This window comes from Saccostrea echinata, unplaced genomic scaffold, assembly GCF_033153115.1.
Source record: "Saccostrea echinata isolate AGI-Se365-2 ecotype Australia unplaced genomic scaffold, CSIRO_AGI_Sech_v1 ptg000032l, whole genome shotgun sequence".
Lineage (NCBI taxonomy): Eukaryota > Metazoa > Mollusca > Bivalvia > Ostreida > Ostreidae > Saccostrea > Saccostrea echinata.
The window spans coordinates 5466831-5493060 of NW_026889781.1; the positions used below are offsets into that span (position 1 = coordinate 5466831).

At 32.7% G+C, this 26230-nt stretch overlaps 1 long non-coding RNA gene and 1 pseudogene across 1 annotated transcript; one reads left to right on the forward strand and one right to left on the reverse strand.

The window, feature by feature from the left end:
• The first annotated feature begins 1190 nt into the window (after window positions 1-1190).
• On the forward strand, window positions 1191-3201 carry LOC133197878 (uncharacterized; annotated as a pseudogene).
• Window positions 3202-11989: 8788 nt separating this feature from the next.
• On the reverse strand, window positions 11990-13470 carry LOC133197973 (uncharacterized). The gene is made up of 4 exons (XR_009722470.1): window positions 13332-13470; window positions 12835-12937; window positions 12447-12536; window positions 11990-12120 (listed from the first exon to the last, which is right to left on the reverse strand). It is a non-coding gene; the product is annotated as an uncharacterized LOC133197973 (long non-coding RNA).
• Window positions 13471-26230: the final 12760 nt, after the last annotated feature.

A 26230-nucleotide genomic window follows, 5' to 3' on the forward strand; every position in this document is an offset into this window, starting at 1 on the left:
TGCACTAGATGGATTAAAGTTGTTTCTGATATGTCAGGCTATGTAGATTTTTTTCCAATTCCTGAATGCGTGGCAATCATACTTGGGTATGAAATAAATATTCCAGCAGTCATAAGAATCTTAATCATTTCATCAAGTTCCTTTTCCTTGCATTTCCTTTAAATGAGTGCCAACTTCTCAACTCCATCTGTATGTAAGGGGCCGGGGTTAATCTGCAGATCCTTCGATCAGCAACTTTTATCTGCAAAAAATTTGAATTTATAGTTATTATATTTTTCATGGTTCAATTGGTCATGAAAGGCCAGTCAATATAAAAATCGTATGCATCAATATTAAGCAACTTATCTTATTATAGATAAATTATAGATTACTGCACTGACCTGTTATGTACACTTTGACCTAATCTAACTTACCATATTTATAGTTCTTAAAAGAATCTATAGAGAATTTGCAATACATTAAGGATTTTATGTTTGATCCTATACATGCTATATTCAGAACTATAATTATATAAACATTAATTACATTATGTAATGATGTAAATTCATGTTCATATATTAAACTGTGATTACTGATAACATACTGCATTTCTATCTAAATTATAGTATTAATTAATAATTAACACACAAACATACTATGTTTTATAATTAGTAATCTGAAATGAGAGGGGGATTGTAAAGCCCATGCATGCACTTACCTTTTTCTCAGCATACTTTAGTACCAGCAAATCTTTGAAATTTTCCTAAATATATATTACAGTTCTTTTTCATTGTGGCTGCATGGTTATTCGTAATTGATCTTTAATACTTCCTCATCTCATGGACATAAGATGCATTTGTAACTTTTAAAATGTTGACATCCAGTTCAATATGGTGATGACATGTATTTACCAAAGCATATTTCACTTCTTTACTGTATAAATCTACCGGTATATACTTTCATGTCCCTCACAAACATTTTGGATTGAAATTTTGAACTGCTCTGAAAGCGCGCACAAATCCTGACTGGCTCCCCTCATTGGATACTGCCCTAGTTTTAAGCAACTGTGGGGGACACAACAGGTTGTTTAGGTAGAGGAAAGCATTTGCAAATTGATGGGATGAAGATTAGAAGCTCAAGAAATTAAGAAATTCCTGCCTGGCCCCCAATTATTTGTGATGCTATCATCAGGAAGCATTAATAGTTAACACATGGGCAATTGTAATGAAGGCTTGTAAAAGCTTGGACCACATAGAGTGACAAAGTATTGTATTTCCTCACGTGAGCATTAGAAATGCTCACATGAGGAAATGAGACTAGTAATTCTTTGGCGGTTCTACCTGTAATACTGAATTTTGACTATGTCCAATTTCCTAACCTCTTGCTCACGTGAGAAAACTGAACTTAGAAAAATTACTACCAATGCTATATCTTTATATAAGTGTGGCGGTCAGACGAGTTTGACCGCCGGTGGCCAGATAGCTCAGTTGGTAGAGAACCTGACTGGAGATTCAGGGGGCCCGGGTTCGAATCCCGGTCTGGTCCGCTGCATTTTTCTCCTCTCCCGTTACATTTGGTGCCGTGCCATGCCCTGAAAGTGACAGGTGAAAGGCCTGCCAGGGATGAGCCTGGGTTGGAGTCTTTGGGGGGCCAAATTTACATGCCAGGAGCAGAGATACAGCTAGTGCTTTTGCTGAAATGGAGATACTTAACCATGTCATAACAGGTGGCTATTTCCCTAATGGAGAGGAATGGTGAGAACTTACATTAATTTGCATTTGCTTAAAAGTAAACTAAATTTCTCCTATAACTTTTTTTATATTGCACATTATCTACTTGTAAACATTTACACAGAAACTTAATTTCATTATTTAAGTAAAGTAAATGGTCAGCAGGCTACTGAAAAAAGTGCGACAGCTGATCAGGGATGGTCCACTCCAAATGTGTAATGCAACCCTAATTGCACACATTTACAGTAACTTAATTGACTTCCAAGGGATTCATTAACAATGTTTAGACATATATACAAGCCATTTGCCTAAGTTCGAAATGTGGACTTACATTAATTTTTAAAAGCTAAAATCATTGAAATATGAAACCATAAAAACAATTAGAAATGGAAAAATTGTAATATTTAAATACCGCTAAGTAAATCTTAGTAGATGAGACTCGACTGTTGAAAAAGTTGAACTTGAATTGATGCCACAATTCTTGCTTTGAAGATTTCATACAGTTTATTTGATTTATAATTTCATTTTTGCATTATGATTATTCATAGGCTGCAAGCATCAGGGTCTGTTCAAAGTACAGCTGCCTGTAAAGAGGGAGGCAGTTTTTGGCACTACCTGACGAGTCAACCTCTACCACTATAAAGCTAATAAAGGCAATGGAGAGGCAAAATGGATCGTTGGTGTGGGAGTTCATTGATGACGAAACCGTTCACATGTTGTCATTGATTTTCAATGATATTGATTTCACTGGGGCCAAACGAAGCAAATTTTATTCCATAAAGACCCAATCAGAACAGCTGGTCAACAAAGGAGCCTCCATTTTACACAAAGTAGATGACAATAAGGTAACAAAAAGACAGTGTTGAAAAAAATTAGGATTGGTAAAAGTTGAAAATTATGTATTATTCAAAAGATTTTTCCCAGTCAGACATAATCATAATATGATATATTTTTATGTAGGAATTCCTAAAATAATTACAGCTGTTATTCAAATAGTCAACATTTCAAGACCAATACTTTGAATACTTCGTTCTCCTTGAAGAGAACTTTACTTATAGTTTCTGGTTGGTTACGAATTTGGCTTTGATATCTTAATTTTCATAAAAAATGTAGGAAGAATTTGGGTTATTTGAAGAGGGATGGCTCATATCAACTGCTGAAGGCATACATTTTCACCTGGCATAGATCTTCAGAGTAACACCATTGAACAACTCAAGACTGAATGATATAGCCTTGGAGAGAGTTGCTATTACACAAGATTTTGTAGTGGTTCCTGTTTCAAAGATTTTGAGTATTATTTGTTTGGTGCATGACTGTCTGAGTGAGGGGTGTCGTGTGAAAGATGGTTTGGTGAGTGTGCGTGTTGAGCAAGAGATGAAAGATGTGAGAAAGAAATTTTGGAAACATCAGAGAAAAGTTGTTTATTTTTTAAACAGATTCAGTTTTGCCAATCCCAGATGTAAATATTTTGATTAATGTAGTGCAGCTGTGTTCAGTTGATCTGTTGTAAAATGATTATGCCCCTGTAATTGAAGATTCGGGGGTATATAGTTTTTGCCCTGTCCCCATCCATATGTATGTCTGATCGCAAAACTTTGACCTTGGTCATAACTTTTGATTGGTTGGAGCTATGGCTTTCATATTTCACATATGTATTTCTTGTGACAAGACCCTCCCTTGTGTACCAACATATTTGACCTCTTGACCTTGGACGACCCACTTTTGCAAAAATTTACCCAACTTTAACCTTGGACATAAATTTTGAACAGTTGGTGCTAGGGCTTTCATATTTCATATGTATATTTATCATGACAAGACCTTTCCATGGGTGTAAATGTTTGAATGCCCCCGGATCGAAAGATCCCGGGGGTATATTGTTTTTGTCCTGTCTGTCTGTTTGTCTGTTTATCTGTTTGTCTGTTTGTCTGTTGTCAACTTTAACCTTGTCCATAACTTTTGATTGGTTGGAGCTATGACTTTCATATTTCACATGTGTATTCCTTGTGACAAGACCTTTCTTTGGGTACCATCATTTTTGACCTTTTGACCTTGACCTTGGAGTTTGACCTACTTTTGCAAAATTTTATGAGACTTTAACCTTGGCCATAACTTCTGAACAGTTGGTGCTTGGGGTTTCAAACTTCACATGTGTATTTTTTGTGGCAAGGCCTTCCTTTGGATACCAACAACTTTGACCTTTTGACCTTGACCTTGGAGTTTGACCTACTTTTGAAAAACTTTAACCTTGGCCATTACTTTTGAACAGTTGGTGCTTAGGGTTTCAAACTTCACTTGTGTATTCCTTGTGACAAGACCTTCCTTTGGATATCAACCACTTTGACCCTTTGACATTGACCTAGGAGTTTGACCTACTTTTGAAAAACATTAACCTTGGCCATAACTTTTGAATGGTTGGAGCTAGGGCTTTCATACTTCACATATGTAATCCTTGCGACAAGACCTTCCTTTGGATATCAACCACCACTTTGACCTTTTGGACCTTGACCTAGGAGTTTGACCTACTTTTGAAAAACTTTAACCTTGGCCATAACTTTTGAATGGTTGATGCTAGGGCTTTCATACTTCACATATGTAATCCTTGTGACAAGACCTTCCTTTGGGTACCAACCACTTTGACCCTTTGACCTTGACCTAGGAGTTTGACCTACTTTTGAAAAACTTTAACCTTGGCCATAACTTTTAAATGGTTGGTGCTAGGGCTTTCATACTTCACATATGTAATTCTTGTGACAAGATCTTCCTTTGGGTACCAACCACTTTGACTTTGACCTTGACGTTTGACTTTTATTTGAAAAACTTTAACCTTGGCCATAACTTCTGAACAGTTGTATCTAGGTCTTTCAAATTTCACAGGTGTATTCCTCGAGACAAGACCCTTCTTTGGGTATCAACATTTCTTATCTTTTGGCCTGGATTTTAACTTGCATGTGAAGAAACTTTAACCTTTGCCATAAGCTGCCATATGGGGGCATCAGTGTTTCACAAACACATCTTGTTGACCTTGACTTTAGAGTTTGACCTACTTTTTTGAAACTTTAACCTTGGCCATATCTTTCGAGCAGTTAGTACTACGGCTTTCAAATTTTCTTGTGACGAGACCTTCCTGTGGATACCAACAATTTTTTTGACCTTGGAGTTTGACCTACATTTGAAAAACTTTAACTTTGCCATAACTTTTGAATAGTTGGTGCTGGGGCTTTTATATTTTTCATTTCTTATGACAAGGACTTGCCCTGCTTACCATTCATTTTGACCTTTTGACATTGACTTTCATTGACTCCAGATAGTCCCAAGAGTGTAGATATTGGGAAAAGATGTTTTCAGAGCATCAATTTTGTAAAAGAATTATTGGTGAATATTAACACAGGCAGTACATTTGTTCAACAACATTGATATACATGTACAGGTATATATCATAAAACTTTTATTCCTTAAATTTCTATGGATTGCTTGATGTTATTGTCTTATTTTGTATACTTTGTACCTTCTTATTCAATTTACAGTGATGTTTGACAGTAAAATGAACTATATTTGTTCACACATAATATTGAAGATTTTCTTTTAAACTGTAAAACTTGAAATTTTACATATATGATTGTGAAAAAAACTATACAAATGAAAAAAAATATTATGGACATTGAAATAGTATGCTAATTTATAGAAGAGTATTATTTTGCTGTATAGAATTCATATCAGACAATGGTCACACACACACACACACACAGACAAAAGACACACAGACACAGTTTGGATAAATATGTTTGTATGTATTTTTTGAGTCTCATTTTTTGTTTAAATGAAGCAAATGTCAAATTTCTTAAATATGAAGAAATCGTAGATTTTCCCTGATGTTCAACGTGTAAACTTTATGCCATCACCCTTCAATATTATTAAGAATCTTGAGCAAAGAATTCAACATTGTAGGCTTATCTTATCCTTTTATCTAATTTATAAAGTTTTAACTTAGATTTTTAGGTTTTTGCCTTTAATTTTACCTGGTGTGATGCAGTCTCAAACTTGTGGTTCTGTTAGAATTGTATTGGGGTTTAACAACAAAGACTATTGTTAGAAGTTTGAACATCTCTATAAAGAGTTTGTAAAATTTTAATGAAAAAGAGTCAATGAAAGAAAATGAAGATCTTACACTCGAATTGTTTTTACCTTTCATATGAATAATACACAATTATTATATGAATATTGCATAATTTTCATATGAATTTTACACGAAGACCAAATCGCATATATATTGCACGAAAAAAAATTCACATGAAAATTATGTAAAAATTATGCGAATATCATACAAACCAATTCGCATGATTTTTACATGAAAAAATATTCATATGATTTTCACATGATTTTCACATAATTTTTATATAAAAAGAAAATCATGTGAAAATCATGCGAGCCACTTTTCCCTGTGTAGGATCCTAAATAAATGCTAGGATTTTTTATCTCCTCGAAAAAAAATTTCTCGATTTTATTTGTACATTTCTTGAATACGTGTAAAATATTATGATAAACAAACCATCTGGGAATTAACGTGTGTGAGTCATTTCGCGATATTAAGTATTCGCGTAAAAAAAGGCATCTACAGCAGTAAAGAAATATTAATTAAAACAGGTGTCCTCTTCAGTAGATTGTGAAATGGAAATGAGATTCTAACATTGTTGATAGTAATCAAGCAAAGGTTACATGTAACTGAGGTTTATAGACAAAACTCTCTTTCATATATGTCTAATTCTTTAAAAGGCTAATATTACCAGATCATTTTTTTAATGAAAACATACCTAACAAAGCCTATAATATTCAATTATATACATGCAAAGATAAGATTATTAAACGATCAATTTTATATTTATATTATCATTCCATTCTCAATGACCGTGTAGTGTTGGGCGGCGCCCCAAGAATTACCTCGGCATCGAAAGCAAGTTTTTTGACTTGCGTAGATTGCCGAGCGGTCTAGCGCGCTGTTCCTGTACTGCTAGGAGACAGATTCCGTAGGTCGAGAGTTCAACCCCGGGTTGGGGCGGAAGTGAGTATCCTTATAAATGAATTTCTCTGTGCTCTCTATATTAATATTAATATTTCTTCACTAAGGGCCGTTATATTAGTTTAAGATTTATTATACATTAAATGTACTTTATAAATAAAAGTGATATCATTAAAATGTGTATCGGTAACGATCCTCTAATAAAACTAATGTCCAAATAGCTGTATCTCACTAAGTCTTCCATTCTCAGTGACCGTGTATTACTTGCCTAGATGGCCGAGCGGTCTAGCTAGGTCGAGAGTTCAACCCCGGGTTAGGGCGGAAGTTAGTATCCTTATAAATTGAATTTCTCTGTGATTTTTATGGTAATATTTCTTCACTAAGCACTAAGCGCAGTTATATATATATATATATTATATTATATTATATTATATTATATTATATTATATTATATTATATTATATTATATGATTGGATAATTCAAATCTCGCTGATTAGCTGAGATCCAATAATGTAGTGAAAATAAATTTTTATATTCACCTGCACGTGACCTTCCAGGTGTTTATAAGGATTTATTTTCTCTACATTGCTCTAAAACTAGATTGAGAAATTCCAAATTGATACAAATAGTTTCGGAAAACTATTTCACTTGCTACCGATTTTCACTTAGGTGAGCATAATGTTAGGAAAAATATATAATTTGGGGACGGGGTGGTTGTTGGGGGGTGCATGGGACCCCCCCCCCCCCCAAAAAAAAAAATTTTCTTAACGTAAATTTTTACTTTTAATTTGGACTGAAAATATTCATTGAAAGGCTACCCATCCCCCTTTAATGGACCTCAATCCCCAACCCCAAAACAAAATATGAAGTTTTAAAAGAATTCTCTTTTAGTGGGGCTAGTCAAAGATTTTGTTTCCAACTGTTATTTTTTTCTGATAATGCCCCCTTTCAAAATCGATCCTATCAAAGAGCCTGACATTATTTTTTTTTTCATAGCAACTAACGTAGATTTTAAAAAATGCCAAATTAATACGACTGGTAATGTTCATTTAACCCTGCTTCTCTCATTGCGTTTAACTAGGACTTCAGCATATGTAAACAAGTAAGATGGGATGAACTGCTTAATGAGTTTGCATCATTTAATCATTGAATCATAAAAAAAAAAAAACAATTATTGCTGTTTTTTCAGTCAATACGATGAGCCCTTCGGACTCGGTGAATATTGTACTCCTCAGGTGGCTAAATCATCGTATTGACCTCAAAAACAGCAATAATTATATTATACAGTTATGGAATGGGTATGAGGGAAATAGCAAATTTATGGTTCCAATGCAGATATGTCTTGCGAAACAAAGAACGTAATCTATGTTATAACATGTCCTGGTGTAAGGAATTTTACTCGGAGAAACAAGCACTACACTGAGAGCTCGGATACGAGTCCACAAACAGCAAATAAATAATCCAGAATATAGACAAATTCAATTCACGCATCCACGCTCCGCCCACCGATGGCAACGAAAGTCACGTGGTTGCAGACTCCGACAAACTAACGTAAACAACATGGATGCGAGTTACAGAAATCGCACAGAAAAACTTTTCAATCGGCTTGTTTGCTCACGAATTTATACAGAAACGTTTGTCAAAATGTAAGATATGTTTCAGAGAGATTTCAATCACAAAATTTTAGTAAGTAGAAGTATAATTTTAACCTTTACCGATCTAGATCAGCACTGCATCCGACTTTAAGGTCAGTTCAACTGTCTCCGAAATATTTACTGTTCTGATACGTACTGCATAGTAGATCAGGGAACGTTTTTAATTTTCAATGTTAACAATAAAATTGACAATATTTGTTTGTTGTTTAGTTAGCATTAAAACCCCAGCCGCCGAGAGATCCCCCCCCCCCAATATATTCCATGTATCTTCATCGTCACCGACTAAATCTAATAAGGAAAGTGATATGCAGTGTATATGTGTTCATCGGTTTTGAAAGGTTGCTAATGCTAGCGCTGATCCGGAAGGGATTCAGGACTCTCCTACCCCTTGAAATTTTCAGAACTGTCATATATTTGGACCACATCCCCCTGTTGATATAATTTTTTTGTCAAAGAATTTTGAAATATTGTAGCAACTCATTCATCACCACCCCTCTCTCCCAGATTCCCCAATCGTTTTGATTTGGACAAACTGATTATAGTTTATTATTATATTTTTATTTCTTTCATTTTTTTTGTCCTCTCTGCACAGCACACTGAAGAGTTCTGATTCTGTGGTATTTTTATGCAATTAGAACATCCTGTCCCTAGATCTAAAGATAAAAGAATTTGAAAACTACAATTTGTAATAAATTTCTTAATATTTTAATAGGCTAAGATAAATTAATTGAATACTTCATGTTTTTTCAACTGGATGTATTTTTCTCAAATGTTATGAAGTGAACAATAGAATTTTTTGTTTGTCAATATTATCATTTATTAACCATTTTTCCTGGGGGTAAATGCAAGGCACCCTTGTTGAAAATGCATTAGGTATGCTCAAAATTTACACCTTCATACAATTTTTCTCAATGTCTAAAAAAATATTCTGCTTAAGTTTATAAAGGGTCCTTAAAACTATAAATGGGATACAAACTTGAGTTAGAAATTCAGATATTATTTCACATAAATTTGAAGGAAAAAATCTTCCTGTGTTTGTACATTAGTACAAAATAAATTTTCAAGATTTTAGTCATGTTTAAAATAAACATAAAGATATTCATTCTAAATCCAATGCAGACCCCAGTTCTGTTCTCAGTTTATGGTTCTAGGCATGGACTTTGATATATATTTCAGAAATCCTTAATGGTTCTAGGGTATCATAAGTAGAAATTACAATGTAAAAGACTGTTTAATGATCAAAACAGTCAGTGTACTTCACTAGTGACACACAAACTTAAGGGGATGAGGAAAATGTTCACATATTGTTGTACAAATAAATTGCATTCAACAGTTCAGATTGCTAGGTTTGAAGAACAAACATAAGTCTTCCTCAGCATTGCATATTCCAAGAGGAATCAAAAATCAATTCTGTATTTATATTGTAGATGTCAATCCAAAGATACCCATAAAAAGATCCAAGATGTTCAAAAGAAAATAAAGACAAGGTACGGGTATACAGAAAGTTTAATGATATTGTACATTTCATATATAAGTAATAATAAAATCGTTTATGTCAAATTCAAAAAGTATTACTTTTCCTCTATCAAATTTCCCTAGGCAGTGATATACATTTATGATTTATAGGGTTAGATACTTGAATATTTAATTTGTATCAGTTGTTTCTCATTGTATGATCACATCACTGTATAAATCATTTACTTATATCAGTATGACATATATTTTTGGGAATTTCATCTACATCTACATGTATGACAGTGCTACACATTTCATGTTATTCGTGTTATTCATCACCTTTCTGAACTATACATTTGTTCATGCTATTCAGCACATTGTGGATACCATAAGATTTCATAAACAAACATGTATTATGCTAATGGAGTTCATTAGATAAGTGAAAAGTCTGGTTCTCCTGAAATTAGTGAAGTCAATGAAAGTCAATCACCCATCTTTAAACCTAAAATAACATGCATAAGGTCAACACATGCACATAGTCAATCACTGACACACCAAACATTGATGCTACACCTTTATTCCAAAATTGTGCCTTAGCCTCATCAGTGTTGATATACAATTATGGACTATTTACACAAAAAATACCTAAAGTGACCGAGACAATTCTTTTGTCATTAGTATGCCCCTTTTTTTCTACATACAGTTGAATTGTTTTGATGTCAAAAAATCTAATAAATTTTCAATAATGTTTCATGTTGGTATAAATAATACACACATCACTGACATATCTATACTTATAAATTAATAAATTTTGCAAATAAACTCCGAAACCGATGCACCAGAGTTTTTACTTACTCCTCTAAGAATACACTAGATGCAATATGATGTCCGTAAACTATATTTAGATTTTACTGGCATTGTAAGTTTCGTACATTAAATTAAAAGTCTACTTTTATTTTCTATAAAAAGCCATGAAATAGCAAAAACATGAGTACGGTGGCGTTTCCGGTTGGCGGATCTAAGTTTCTGGCAATTTTCAATGAAACTGACAACAATCAGTCGTTTACTTATTTCATAAAACGTCATCACTGAATTATTCAATCAAAACTTGATTTAAATGACATAAAAGAAGTAAGTTGTGATAACCGATTATAAAGGGAAGTGTACAAATTATTTTTGTCATTCACCGATCTTAATATTGACGGAAGCTTCTAGAACATCATATAGCATCGAGCCCGATGTTAAAAAGAAAAACGAGACGATTATAGCTGCAGGAACATAAAAAAGCTGATGTCATTGTGTGAATGGTCATTGAAATAATGGTAAATCATTGATAACACTATAAGTTGTGAATATATTTATATATCGAAAGACTATTCCATATATGTAGTAGGTTTTCCTAATAAATTTATTGGTAAAATGTGTAATATATTCCTCACTGTGAGAGCATCGTGGCAACGAACCCGAAGTACAATTTCTACTTCGTAATAAAATTGCTTACATGAAAAGAGAAATTTATGAATAAGATATTGCTCAAATACAATTAAAGCTGTAAAATTTTGTGCTTTAATCGATACATTTCAGTTTTTTTTTTCTGTATACAGTCTTTTGTATCAAATACTCGGCCTATTCATAGGGCGTTAAAAGCTAATTTTTACACAGGTACTTGCGTCTTGGTTTATAGATATGTATGTACCGTATTGATATGTAAAAAAGATAAAGTACATTTTTTACAATATTTACAATATATATCAAAAAGGTACATACATATTTATAAACCAAGACCCGAATACCTGTGAATTTTAAACCCCCCCCCCCCAAAAAAAAAAAACTATCAGTAAAATGTACATATTCGTTGCTTTGATCCTTGACGGAAATAAAATAAGAGCATATGAAATACAATATCCATAACATAGTATAACAGGTTTCACAATAAATATCAATTAATGAAATTTTTACTTTTTCAAGTTTTTACAAAAGGGGGCGGGGGTGGTTGGAGACGCACATGCGGGATTTTGAACAAAGTATTTCTTCCTGCTATAAGCCTGTACGCTGTCAGTAGAAACTACAATATATTTTCTGTCGGTAGTGGTATAAATTCAATTACCCGCGCTTGCGCGGGATTTCATCTAGTATATATATATTTTTACTGTTTTCTTCATGGCAAGTGGGCCTTGTTTTTCTCATGCTGCTATGTGGAGTTGTAGACGATTACTTAGTCTGTTCTGTAGGTTCTCTCTGTTTTTGTTGTAGTTCTACAACATGGGGAAATTAATCCAAAGATTCCTTAAAATGAAAAATAAAATTCTAAAGATCTATGAGTATAACAAAAATAAAGTAAAATATAACAATATCTAAAATGTGCTTTCTGATTAAATTAGAAAGAGATTTTAGAAGTATTGATATCCTTCAAATATTACTTGAAGTATTGATTTACTTGGTATTTAACTGCATAAAAACATTGATGTCAAGAATAAGTGGCTTAAGAGATTTTGATGCATTGTGGAAACAGTTACTTTTCTTTTGCAGTTCCCTTTCTCCATAATCATGTGTACATTACATAACTAACTGGAAAACTAGGGTATGGCGATGTTCCTATTGTATATACATACATGTAGCCTGTTGACAATTCATTTTCACATTCTGTTATGACACACGGGTGAAGATTCTTTTCTGTTTCCCTGTGTGCTCCATCATTGATCCTGAATGCATGTAATATTTTATTAAAATATAAATACATGTAATGCATTTGACTTGGAATTTTTTAAATGCTTTTAAAATCTTGATCTCATAAACAAATTTGTAGTTAACTATCCTCAGCATTTTCACCAAGACTAAATATCAATTGATAATAGTACAGAAATGACTATTCATCTGTGATTTTACTATGTCAAGTTTTCATGGTATAATGATATCTTCACTTGAATAAAAACATACTGGCTTTGTAATTAAGTTTCTTCATAACAGATACTTTTCTCAACATAATATCAGTAAGCTTACAACTCTTCTCGATAATTCCAAAGAAGCCTTTCTTGATGACTGTGACCCATCTGGGGGAACTGGACCTTGCTGTATACAGTCAGTATTTCATGGCCCATAAAAGCTACAATAAATTTAGATTCCTAAAGCTATATACGATCACAAAATGTTTCAAAAATAAAGCATTGTAAAATTACCCACAAAAATGTTTTGCAGCAATCTCATTTAATATCGAGAATTATACTCAGTTCACCGAGACTTAGAGCTTTGAACGGTTGAGTCACTGTCTGAGCACGTTTGTAAATCACTATTGTACGTCATAGAACATAATCTAAACATTGCTCTCTTTAATTGACAATTATATTATCACTAACTTTTACATTAATATACCCGAATATCTTAATTTTTAACAGACAGTTGTGTTTCGGTCTTCCGCATGACATGCCTTTATCAGCTGTTTATGCAACGTAAACACTTGCTTTTCCGTCTTTTAGACTTAGGAAATGAATAAATCTCACCTTGTGTATTCTTTCCGGGTACCTCGTATCATTATTACATCTATCCCATGCATAGGACCTCACAATTTTTCGTTACACAGCGGATATGTTGCATTAAACGATGTCATCTCGCACCTCCGACATCTGTGTGTTTTGTCGGAGGTAATGGCGGACAAAGTTTCCGCGATTCTGATTGGCTGTGCGGAGATGGCAACTGCGTCACCCGTGACGACGTGGAAGCGTGAATTAAGTGAACATTTAGATGTATGCGGTTTTTCCCTTTTATAAGATGCTGTTTGGAAACCACATCCACAGGAAAAGAAAAGAGAAACACTTTATAACTACTTTAAAACCAAAGCTTAATAGCATTGTTTGATTTTCCCGTAATAACTCCTGGGAGAATAACATCATAGTGACTTTATTACGTTCCGCTGATTATGACGTCATAATAGACGTTACTATGTGACAGTTAGTAAACTTGTTTGTAAAGCATCTGAAGATTGTAAATGAAAGCGCTAATGCTTTACTGTGTTAATTTCTTCGTGTTTTCATTTTAATTATATATATATATATATATATATATATATATATATATATATATATATATATATATATATATATATATGTATATTGTTATGTTAATTCAGATGTCTAAAAACTTATGAATTTACTTTCTTCTCAAAAGTTCAAAGAGTTATCAGATTTGTTCAAATTTGTTATGTAATTTTGTTATGAAATATATATGTGGACCTGTACCTGATACCAGAGAAATTTCGGATTAAACCTAACCTAGATCCATTTTACCATGTTATCATTAGATAATCGTTACGACATGTAAAACTGTCGTGATATCTAGCTATTTGTTATTCCATTTAGAATATTATTTACAAAAAGTTGTAATACAACAACTTCACCACGTGTTGGTAGATGCAAACACCGGATGTAGTTTGTTTACATTCAATCTGGAGGTCGTCTCCACCGTTTGCAACCAGCCATGTTAATAAAAACACATGACAGCATATAAATATGCTTATCTTTGCTTCTAATATGGATTTTTGGTGTTATTTTGCCTTTAATTTGTGTAAGGAACTATGTGTGTTTCCTTTTCCCTCCATACTTCGGGTTGAGTCTACCGCGTGCTACCTCTTTAGTAAGCCGGTCTCTGATTGGCCAGCGTAGTGTTTATAAACAGAGGGGCGCTGCGAAGGTACATTTTGACAGTTCCCTAGTTCCGTATTCAGCAGCATGTCCCAGAAGCAATTACTGCACGACCCAGCGAAGGTGCAGAAGGTGATTATTTATTAAATTATAAAGGTGTATATATTGGACTCCGCACCTTCTCCAGTACCGACCATTTCCCTTGTATTGTAGGAGGTTGATCCGCCCCTTCCTTGTTATTGTTTACATTAGTTACGGTACATCCGCACCTTCTCGGACATATGCACCTTCCCCCAATTTATTATATACGAGGTGCATACACTTGCACCTTCACCAGAAACCAATTAAAGAATATTTTCCTATAACCTAGATCTAATTAGAGTGTTTTTATATTTATTCTACACCTTATATTCCTGACGAATGTATTATCCCTTTGATCTACCGCGCCAGCTGCTGACCAGGAAGTTACCTGTTCGTTTCATATACGTTGTTAATTTGCTACAATAAATTTTTGTGTATTTATAAAGGACTTTGTTGTCTTGTCAACTGATAAAAGGTACAGAGCCCACATAATATTTATAACGAAATGCTGTAGACTACAGAAAAATAACCATTATAATACAAATATTTAATCCCGGCATTTTTCGTTACAATATATAACTAAAGAAAACAAACAAACAATACTTTAAACCAACTTTCATTCGCGAAAAAACATGATCTCTGAAACTACTATAAACTTAAATCCCATGATCCCTTTTGCAGCATCGATAACTATAAATCTATAATATTGAGCTTTCAGTGGTAACGGTAACTAAAGGTAAACTGAATTGTCTTACCATAAATTCCTTAGGAAACAATGAAAAATCCCATTTCTCTCCTCCCAAGTCTGGATTGATCAATAAAATACAAGCCAATAAAGCATCATTGTTCGGAACATCACGGTCGATAAAGGTGTACATTCAATTGCAACAAACTGCATGATAATAGATCAATAGAACTGCACCGATCATTCGATATTTGTAAAGAGAAAATTTCAAAATATCAAGCTTACTCAGTGTTATTAATAGAAGCAATTAAAGGTTTTTTCTGCAAATACACTTCTATAACAGATTGAAATGAACCAATGAGAATTATAACAATTCCTCCGTTAATTGCTGGGTATTTAAATAGAAACAACAACTTTGAAAATACAAGGGTATAATTAAAAATAAATGCCTTAACCACTTTGCTACGCTGTCTTAATAAAAATATCACCTTGTCATAGTGGCTTGAATAAAGGAGTTTGTTCAAGCATATCATTTTTTTCTGCCGAAATATGGCTGAAATATTGTCTATTCGGCGTTAAACAATATCAGTCTATCAATAATTCATATGATTCAAAAAAGTTCGAATTTCATTTGGAATGGATTCCTTTTAAAAAAAAACAAAAAATATGTTTTTCATTCTTTTCTCATTTATTTTTTTATTCACTTTCCAGTCATTTAAACCTTTATATATAATTGGGATCTGACTCATCCATATTGAAAAATCAGTGTTCTATTGTTATGTTTGAACAATTTTCCACCAAGTATATATGCATAACTATCAACTTAAAAGCTAATTGTTAATCATTAAGTGATTCATTGAAAAAGAGGAATCAAATATGCTAATGATGACATAATTGATAGTACTTTTTTAAAAAATAAAAAAAAAACAAGAAATGAGTAATATATTTCCTTAGAGGTGGGATTGTCAACGCCTCTTACACCTCATTCTTTCCAACATGGTTAAACAAATAAAGTATCAATTGAATATCAAAAAAAAAACTCATCAAAACTACTTGGAAATAGTAGCATTTTTTCTTTCTTTCTGCTAGTGAATAAACGTTCAATTTCTATTATTTTTTTTTACATTGACTTAGCCAGTATTTTACTCATTGCTAATGAATGAATTCTCAAATCTGCAAAAAGGTAATTAACATCTGGTACTATTCTAAAAATGAGGAATATTATAAATGTTCATTCCAAATATAAAAATTGTAAAGCTTCTTTGACTTATTATTTGAAAAGACTTTTTGTCACAGTACATGGTTACTTTTTCCATATCTTGTCAAAAACAACTTCCCTTGAAATATCCTCTGTGAACAAGGATATGTCGTTAACCTTTAGGTGTTGTGAAAAATTCAATATGTTTCACGAAAAAAGAGAATTGAAGACTAATTTTGTTAGCTACATTACTATTCAGAAAATAGCATGTTTTACTGACTCAGAGAGAAGAGATACAGAGAATGTAATAACATGTTTTAGTGAGAAAGGAGAGCGAGAATGTTGTCTTGTTATTAGAATTCTCTATAAATGTATTTTTTCAGCTTGAAAATGCACATTACATCAAATTATGGAGAATAATTTCGTGCAGCGAGAGTGAGAGAGGTAGAAACCAAGTAGACAAAGTTTACAGGAATATTGCTCACACTGTTTTTCAAATTACCATGGAAGACTGATGCAATCAATTCACGAATGTAGATATAGTAAGGTTAAACGGTTCAGTGACATTTGATGGGTGACAGGATTTCTGAAAAGCAAAGACACCGTATTCTGCTTTAGAAAGAGCTAGCAAGATTTTTGTCGATCATTAAGTAAAGATATATTGTTCAAACTAACGTTGTCTGTAATGTTCTAGATGTGAACCAATCAACACGACCTGTTTTAGTATTTAGATGACATCCTTAAATATAATTAGGAATAATTTGATGTTATATCCGTAATAACCCTTTAATTATGAAAAACTTTATATCTCCGATGAGATTACTAGTATTTAGATTCATGTTAATAGCATTTCTTATGGATATTTGGAAATTTAAAATCAATTTATATTTACTGGATTCTAGAAAGCACATACATGGGAACTCACAAATTAAATGTCATGAATGAAATCTCACAATGTTGAATCAGTGGAGATAAATATTAATTACGCAATTTACCAATTTAAGACTTTGGAACACAATGGTCGGTTTTTTTGTTTTGTTTTTTTTTTTTTTTTTGAAATGTTGATCCTTGACAAAATCTGTTGTGACGTTTGTATTTTAAGCTAACAGACAAAGCTAAACCAAGATGAATCCCTGGATTAAATAATATAATATTGGAGGTAGAAATATTTATTGAATTGTTAATTAGAATTATTAATTTTTAATCAATTCGAATAAATTATTCAAATTCTTGAGGAAATTGTTTGTACACATCATTGAATGGACTTTGAAGTGACGTGAAATCTTTTATTGCAGTTTGACATACTTTGCTTACCTACGAAATTCAAATGTGGTTGTGTATCTGTATTATAAATTTAAAATATTGAGGACATTAATATAATCAAAACTTTTATTTTTCCATATTTTGCAGCGGAGACCGAAGAAAAAAATTAAAATAAATCTTACGTATTGTACAGACCTTGAATCATTCAGTTAGCACAACAAATGTCTGGTGAAAGAAAGCAAATTGTTTTTATTTGAGTGTTGCTTTTTACTGCTCATTATTTTTTTATTTTTTATTTTTTAATTTTTTTATTATTATTTTTTTTTTTTTTTTTTTTTTTGCTTTTCATGGTACAAGGAATATACTGACTTAATAATCTATGCCACTAAGTTCATACCGGTCGTGGTAGTGGTATAGCGTTCGCTTTGTGATCGAGAGGTCCCGAGTTTAAGTCTCGTTCTTGGCGCCGCGTCAAACCTACAAACATTTATCATAGGTAGTGACTGTAGCTTTGCGAAGCGCCCGGCACTAGAAGTGAAAGTCAAGGATCTTTCGGATGAAACCCTATAAATCGAGGTCCTGTGTCACGGTAGGCATTGGCACTATAAAAATCCCTCACTGCTACGGCCGTAGGCGCCATGCATATGTCAAAATTTGTGACACTTCTCTAAAATAGTATTATGTACTGTACACTGTACAGCCTTTTAAACTTGTGAAGTGCTTGTTCACGACATCAGTCATGTCGGCATGACAAACCGGGAAAAATAGTGTATATGAATTTTAAGCATAGGAAAAAGTCTTATTGATGAATTTCTGCAAGTAAATGATATTACCGTAATGAAGTTTTCTTTACCCTTTACTGGAATCCTTTCCTGAATTTATTATTGCTTGTCCGCAAAACTATTGTAACCAGTAGATACAATGGGTTTTTTTTTTCTATCATAAACAATACATGCAGCAACTAAAAAGAATACTTGAAACAGTGTTTAATATCTTATGTCGTTCGCCTTGGTACGGAAAGTTGTACATATAAACCTTACACATAAATGGAAATTATCTTATTCATTTCAGACCAATTCTTATAATTTAAATATTATTTTTCATTAAACATTGAACGATGCAAAGGAACAGCCTATCTACAACTAGTGTAGGAAAAAGATGAAAAATGGTGAAAAAATAAACATGGAACTTTAAACTTTACTTTTCGGTGTGGATCCCTGCTCCATCTTCCTGTCAGAAAAGCAATATCCATGAAATACTCAATAAAATCAAGGAAATGTTTTGGCATTTCACTAAAAAGAAGCATACTCACGGTCAGTTAAAGAAATATAGTAAAATAACAGTGGAGCTTAAACAATCATTAAATTAAGATCTTGCTCAAGGATAAAAGATTTACTATAAATATGAAAATTTGAATATGTAGCCTTAAGAAAAGTATTACTATTACGGGAATACAACAACATACACATAGGAGTGTTAGGCGTTAATTCTTCGATTTAATTTAATCATTGAATTCTTATCTTTGTAAGTTGTTGGTCGTATAACAGCACCTGGACGTGCCGACAAATTGAATACTGCGCTTTAGCGTGATATGATAATTTGTCGACACGGACAGGTGCTGTTATAGGACCGACAACATCCAAGAATAAGTATTCAATGCTTATATTTACATTCTCTAGTTGTCTCTCTTCATAAATATTTACTTCATTCGTCTTTTTTTTATATATAAATTTAGCGCTGTCAGAATTGGTATGGTTAATAGATGTAAGAGCCATTTTGACGTTAAAAGTTAAACAACGCAAATGAATCTTGAGAGGGGAAAAATGACAAATTTTAAACCTACAATTGTTATATTTTTACAACAATCTAGTAGGGTAATTTTTTAGGCAAATTGAGCTAAAAAGATTTACATTTTGGTGTTCCTAGTGTATTGAAAGTGTATGTAGTTCCTATTGTGTATTCTACCGCGCTGTGACAACACTTGGCTTAATGGTGGCTTATAGGTCCTTAATGCTTAATATATACATTTGTGGTATCTCTCTCTAATATAAACATACAGAGAGCAAATATCTTCATACCTGTATGAAGTTTTTCGAAGGTCATAGGTCATTAAGTGACCTAATCATACAGCGCAGTAATATCTACATAAAAAAGACTTACTCTACTTAGCAATATAGCATGTTTATCATGTATAAAAATGTACAAAATACGCAAGTTAAATAATAATCATTTTATTAACAATGTAAACGAGTATTCAACACAGTTCTTGATCGATTTTACATAGAGAATAGAAAACTACGTGTTATACGTTTCTTGTCTGAGCTGCATAGTCTCAACGTTTACCCTTATTTTTCTTGTAGACCTCTGAATGCTATATTTTTTTTTTTCATTAAACTTTACTCACAATAAATTTGAAAATCTGTTGGAAAATATCAGTGTAATGCAATCACGCCACAAACAGCCGACAAACACTGCACTTCGGAAGTTCTGTAGACACACCATCATCGAGATCGTTGTCTTAACAATGTAAGCTGTCGCCAGGGTCTCAGTGTCAACATCATAATTAATATGCCTTGGTCCGAACAAGTGTGTTCACCCATCCCTTTCCGACTGAAATTCCTCCAACATTTAATTATCAAACATCAGACATGTTTCTTGTGTTTTTTTAACATCGAATATGGGTTCTCATGGATACAAAAATTCCCAGACACCAATATGCTCACTATAATTGATCACAAGTAGCCGTTCATAGAATATTCCCTTCAAAACAGAATCCTTTGCCAGATGAATTTAAATCGTAACCGCTTTTCAAGCCGATTTACACCTTGCGTAATTTGTCAAAATCTACGACGAACAGTTAGTGCAATATTTATATTCGATTGCCCGTCTCAAAGGTATATATAAGTAATAAATAACAAGTTTAAAAACTTCACTGGGAAATGAAGTGGGTCGGTACGTGATCAAATCTTCTGAGAAGGCCTTCGGCCTTCACAGGATTTGATCACGTGACCGACCCACTTCATTTCCCAGAGAAGTTTTTAAACTTGTTATTTATTTCTTAAATGGTTGTCTTTAAGTCACCATTAAGCTTTCTTTAAGTAATAAATACACCATCATTAAGTTACTCTAGAGCCATTTCAAAGTCCTTAATGGGTGCTTAAAGGTAGCTTAATGGTGGCTTAATCGTGGCTTAATGATGGCTTATAGGTGCTTAATGGTGTTTTGAACATAGTTTATTGACAATATTTCAAAGGGATTGGACACATGTTCTAAAAACTTAGATAGCCCTCTCCCATAAATTTATGATAGCTTCTAGATAATCTTTAAGTCACCACTGAGCCAAACTTATAGGTGCCTAATGTCCAAACTCCATTAAGCTACCATTAAATCACCTTTAAGCCACCACTAAGTCACCATTACGCAATCAATAAAACTGCTTTTATGGGTAAAATATTATTTTTATAATGATTTATTCTCACAAGTTATAAATGTCGAGTTTATTCTCACAAGTTATAAATGTCGAGTTTACACATTTGTTAATTTGGCAAAAAAAAAAAAAAATGTAAAAGAAAGAAAAGTTTAAAAAATGGAAAATTGAAATAAAAAAACCCGGTCTAGTCAGGATTCGATCCCACGACCTACGGTTTATAGGGCGAACGCGTTAACCACTTGGCTATTCGGGCTATTGAAATTTGATGGAAATGTGAAACCTTTATTTTTAACAAAATTTGAGTGGACTGAAACGTATATATATATTTATATCTTTATAATCAATAATATAAATAATTATATTTATATATGTTTAAAAATATATATATAACGTTCATATGTCCTACCGTGGAGTTCCGTGTAAAACAACTTTTTGATTTAGGTTATGATTTCCTCGCTCTGTTATTTGCAGTCATATTAGCATGAAAAGATTGACATTCAACAGATGTAACACAATTTTGTTATTAAAATTGAATATATCATCGAAAGAGAACGATGGAAAAACAGATTATAGTTCTTTCAAATACATGTATGCTGCGGATAATTACTGTTTTTGTATTTAAATAATTGACAATCTTTGCGTAACACTTACGTTTATACAATATTTTATTCGACCTTGCACTGAGGTAAAAAAAAATACACATTTAAAACTAATAAATATTTTTTGCAATTAAAGCAAAAAATAAAGATAATACAAACAATTCTATATTAATCATACTAAAAGGAAAGTTCCATATGTGTAGTTTTAAAACAATTTTTGTAGATGTGAATCCTCGGAACGTCGCTGTATGCAAGCTTACACTGGTTCATGTTTGTGTGCATTAGGTTGGCAGATTAGAGGTTTTGATTAGCATATATTAACATCAACTGAATATTATTTCCTTTATTTCATATAAAACCCTTTGCCACTAATCAGTCAGTAAACAACACTAAGCAAGCCACCTGCATAGATTTCTTAAGCAACGGCTGTTCCATCAGTTATGCATACAATGACATACACATCTATAATACAATATTTACCATACTTTTAATTTACTTTGAATGCTATTTTTATATAGATATAAATATAAACAATAAAATGTCTGTCTTTGTTTTTTAGTACGGGAATTAACGTCGCAGCAATTGCAGAAAAATATCGCATAACCACTTACGGGTTACATTGTATGTATTTTTTCTGCAACAGGTGCGACATTAATTCCCGTACTAACAACCAAAGAAAGCATTTCATTGTTCTACATAATCCTTTACAAGATCAGAGAGTAATTTATCTATTTAAATTAATTTAAACTCAATAAAGAAAAAAAGAAAAGAAAAAACTGTCTAAAAATAATATCCGAGCTAAGATCTATTAGAATATGATTAGTACCATGTCCATGAACATTTTAAAAATAAAAAATTCACTTACAAGTTACATTAATTGGACTCCTGAAGTTATAAACATAGGGACTATAAATATTTTTGATATGTTTTTCGTTATTTTAATATTTCTTTTTAAAGATCTCTGTTTTTATTTCTTCAAGAAGTAAAACAAAGAATATTGATTTTATAATTTAAGGTTATAACAACTACACAGGGAAAAGTGGCTTGCATGATTTTCATGCGTTTGCCATTTCGCATGAAATTTATGCAAAAATCATACAAAAATCATGTGAAAAGTCCCACATGCGAATTTCATGCGAATGTTATCACACAAATTTCATGCGAAATTCATGCGATTTTCATGTGACTAAAATTTCGCATGATATTCATGCGAATTCCACTTTATCTGTTATTCGCGTGAAAATCGTGCAATATTCACATAAATATTATGCAATATTCATACCATATGAAGAAAAGCAATGAACAAAAAAATTAAACATTTCAATGTTTATTTAGATGCATTTTTCACAGTGAGTGGTAAAAATTTGCCAGTCTCTGCATGATGATCCTAATATCATATTTTTTGGATGCTCCTTATGAATCCATTAACATTAATGATGGCTGTGTTTAAAGGCAGTTTTTCAGTCTTTTGTCCTGACAAGCATTTCCTACAAAGAAATTAAATCATAAAATATTTATTATATTTATCAGTCAAGGGCATCATGGAAACAAGTTATTTTTTTAAATAATTTGTTTAAGTTATTAAATGTCATTATTTTGGGTTATCTTTCCCTGATTATGCTTTTCTTCAGTAACTTATTCCCATTATTGATACTTTACTATTCATTATTTTAAACCTATTGGTATCTGAAAAGCTCTATTCATCATGTTCACGCTGTATTTGGGTTATTAAGTTAATGGAAAAGGTTCATGATAGTAAAAGTAATCTATCTTTAAGATTTAACAAGTTGAAGTTCAACAAGTCATAACATATTTCAATTATTTCAACCTTAACCAATCTCACTTTAGAACTCTTGCACAAAAATCAACAGCTTTGCACAAAAAATGTAAGACATAGAGATTGTACAGTAATATCCAAGGATTTTAGGAAATTTGGTCTCACTGTTGGCAAAATTGGCGGAAGTTGTGTAATTGACCTCTGAAATGTTCATGAAATGGAATTATTTTTCCCTTAAAATATCATATTTTGACAAATATCATCATATCTGCTCAGGAGATATGAAGTCTGTTGAGTTTGTTAAAAGAAGTACATACATTTACAACTTTCTCAGCCTTACTTCATCTTAAATCAGCAGCAAACTCAAAATATTGATGTTTTTTGGCAAAATTGATAGGCATTCTATGTTTTAAGAATTAACTCAAATGAGTTATTTCTTTGTTTAGTAATAAATAAGTGAAGTAACCTAAAAAAAATATTTTATAAAATAACTTGATTCCATCATCCAATTGTTCCAGTCAAAGGGGATAACGCCTAGAATTACTGAATAGGACGTCATTACATACAATAAATTCCATGTTATCACCTGAAAGGTCCATGTTTTGTCAACTTGTTTATGTTAAATTGCACTGGTACTATAGCAAAACAGAAGACCCTGTGTTTTGTACATTAATAACTGCACAATAGAGGCATATGTCAGTCATCAGAACATGTTTTTGACGGGTGCTAATCACTGCGCCCCAAAACCAGAACGCCCCATGCACGAGCGCCCCAAACATTTTTACCAGCGCCCAAGTACAAATTTGAGCGCCCCAAATCTAAATCACGAGCGCCCCAAACTTATTTCACGAGCGCCCCAAATTAGCATTTCGAGCGCCCCAAGGCTTATTAACTAGTAAAGAAATAAATTATTGGCTTTTTTACATTTCGATGTTAAAAAAAAAATATTGATATTACAATTCATGAGCGCCCCAAATTATATACATGTACCATATATCATGAGTGTACCATTACGTATAACGTATGAACGCCCAACGATTTGTAAACTAGCATTATGAAGTTATAAAACATACTCAAATTCTTTCCAAAAGAAATGAACAGCCAGTCGACAATTTTTTTCATCACAATGTGGTAAAAATGATTATGAGATTATAATTGAGCGGGTTCCTTTATGTGGGATAACGGCGGTGCTCAGACTTTGATACTATCGTTTTTAATTACACAAACAACAGGGAATTATTTAATCTTAGACTAATTATAAATCCTGGATTTTTAGAAAATTTTAAAATCAGGTGTAGTGCCTGAAGACTAGCTTAGTTTTGCTTGAAATATCAGTTTTCACTGTAGTAGATACTGTCTAAATGGGTAATTGTGTATATAAGAAGCTAATATAATTGAATTATTGTTTATTTTTATTCATTCATGTTTTTATTGTGTTCCAATTTCATATTTTTATTGTTTATTTTGAGTCATAATTATCATTTTTAGGGTAAATGCCTTTAATGCAGTGTATCTGGTGTTCTACTGTTTGTATCTGTAGAAAATAATGACGCATGCGCAGATGGGGGTTAGTCGATGCCTGGCATCAAAAATCGACTAACCCCCATCTGCGCATGCGTCATTATTTTCTCGCTAAATTCTGCAGTTTTCTGCAATCAAATGGCGATATTAAAATAATCCCTCGAATGTCCGTCATTAAATTATCCTACGACTCCACTGTTATCGCAAAACGTTCCTTCCGAGTTGTAGATATCCATTAAACATTGCCAACAACGCACGGCTTCATAGTCCCCATGAATGAAGACCCGACTAAAGAAATGACTCGCAGCAAACGAAAATACATACTGATGCGTATTCAGCACGACAACTGCAAACACCTACATATGTTTTCACAACCGTAACAACTTTTAAATCCAACGAAACGCCCAGAAAAACGCAGCGATGTAAACACTACCAAATTTACAGCAGCTTCCTAATGCAGACAACCACTACTCGACGTCACAGTCGTAAAATACGACGTCACAGGTACACTGTTTTCCCGAACTTTTCTAAAGCAAAATGGCGATTAAGCCTTGTACGTAATATAAGGCATACTGTCTTTGTTGTTCAGCACACGTACTTTTAACTGTTTGCAAAAAGTTCTCCTTTAACCAGGTAATTAAATATCACAAGAGGAAAGGAAACTGGAATGTCTTTAGTACAGAAATCGGTCTTTGAAAATTGAAGATCCAGGATCCGCCCACTTGTTTCACCTCCAGCTAAGAGGTGCATATTTAGTGTGCAAATCGAGAGTTTTCAAGCCATTGTGACGTCACCCTCAATAATTTGTAACAGATCAGTGAAATCTTACAGATGAATCAATAAAAAAAATAATAAAGAGTTAAACTGTGGAAATCATTAGTTTGAAGTCTTGTGTACTATAAACAAGTTATTTCTGATTAATCATGTGTAAGGCACAACGATTCTCCATGCACAAAGCAGCATTGATATAGTAGTACTTGATGTACATGTAATACAATATGATAGTACTTGATGTACATGTAATACAATATGATAGTACTTGATGTACATGTAATACAATATGATAGTACTTGATGTACATGTAATACAATATGATAGTACTTGATGTACATGTAAATATACTGTAGATAATCCGCTTAAATACACAGAAAAGTCGAACAAGTGTAAAAATCTATCATAAAGATGCACTTTTTTACAAGGGAAAAAAT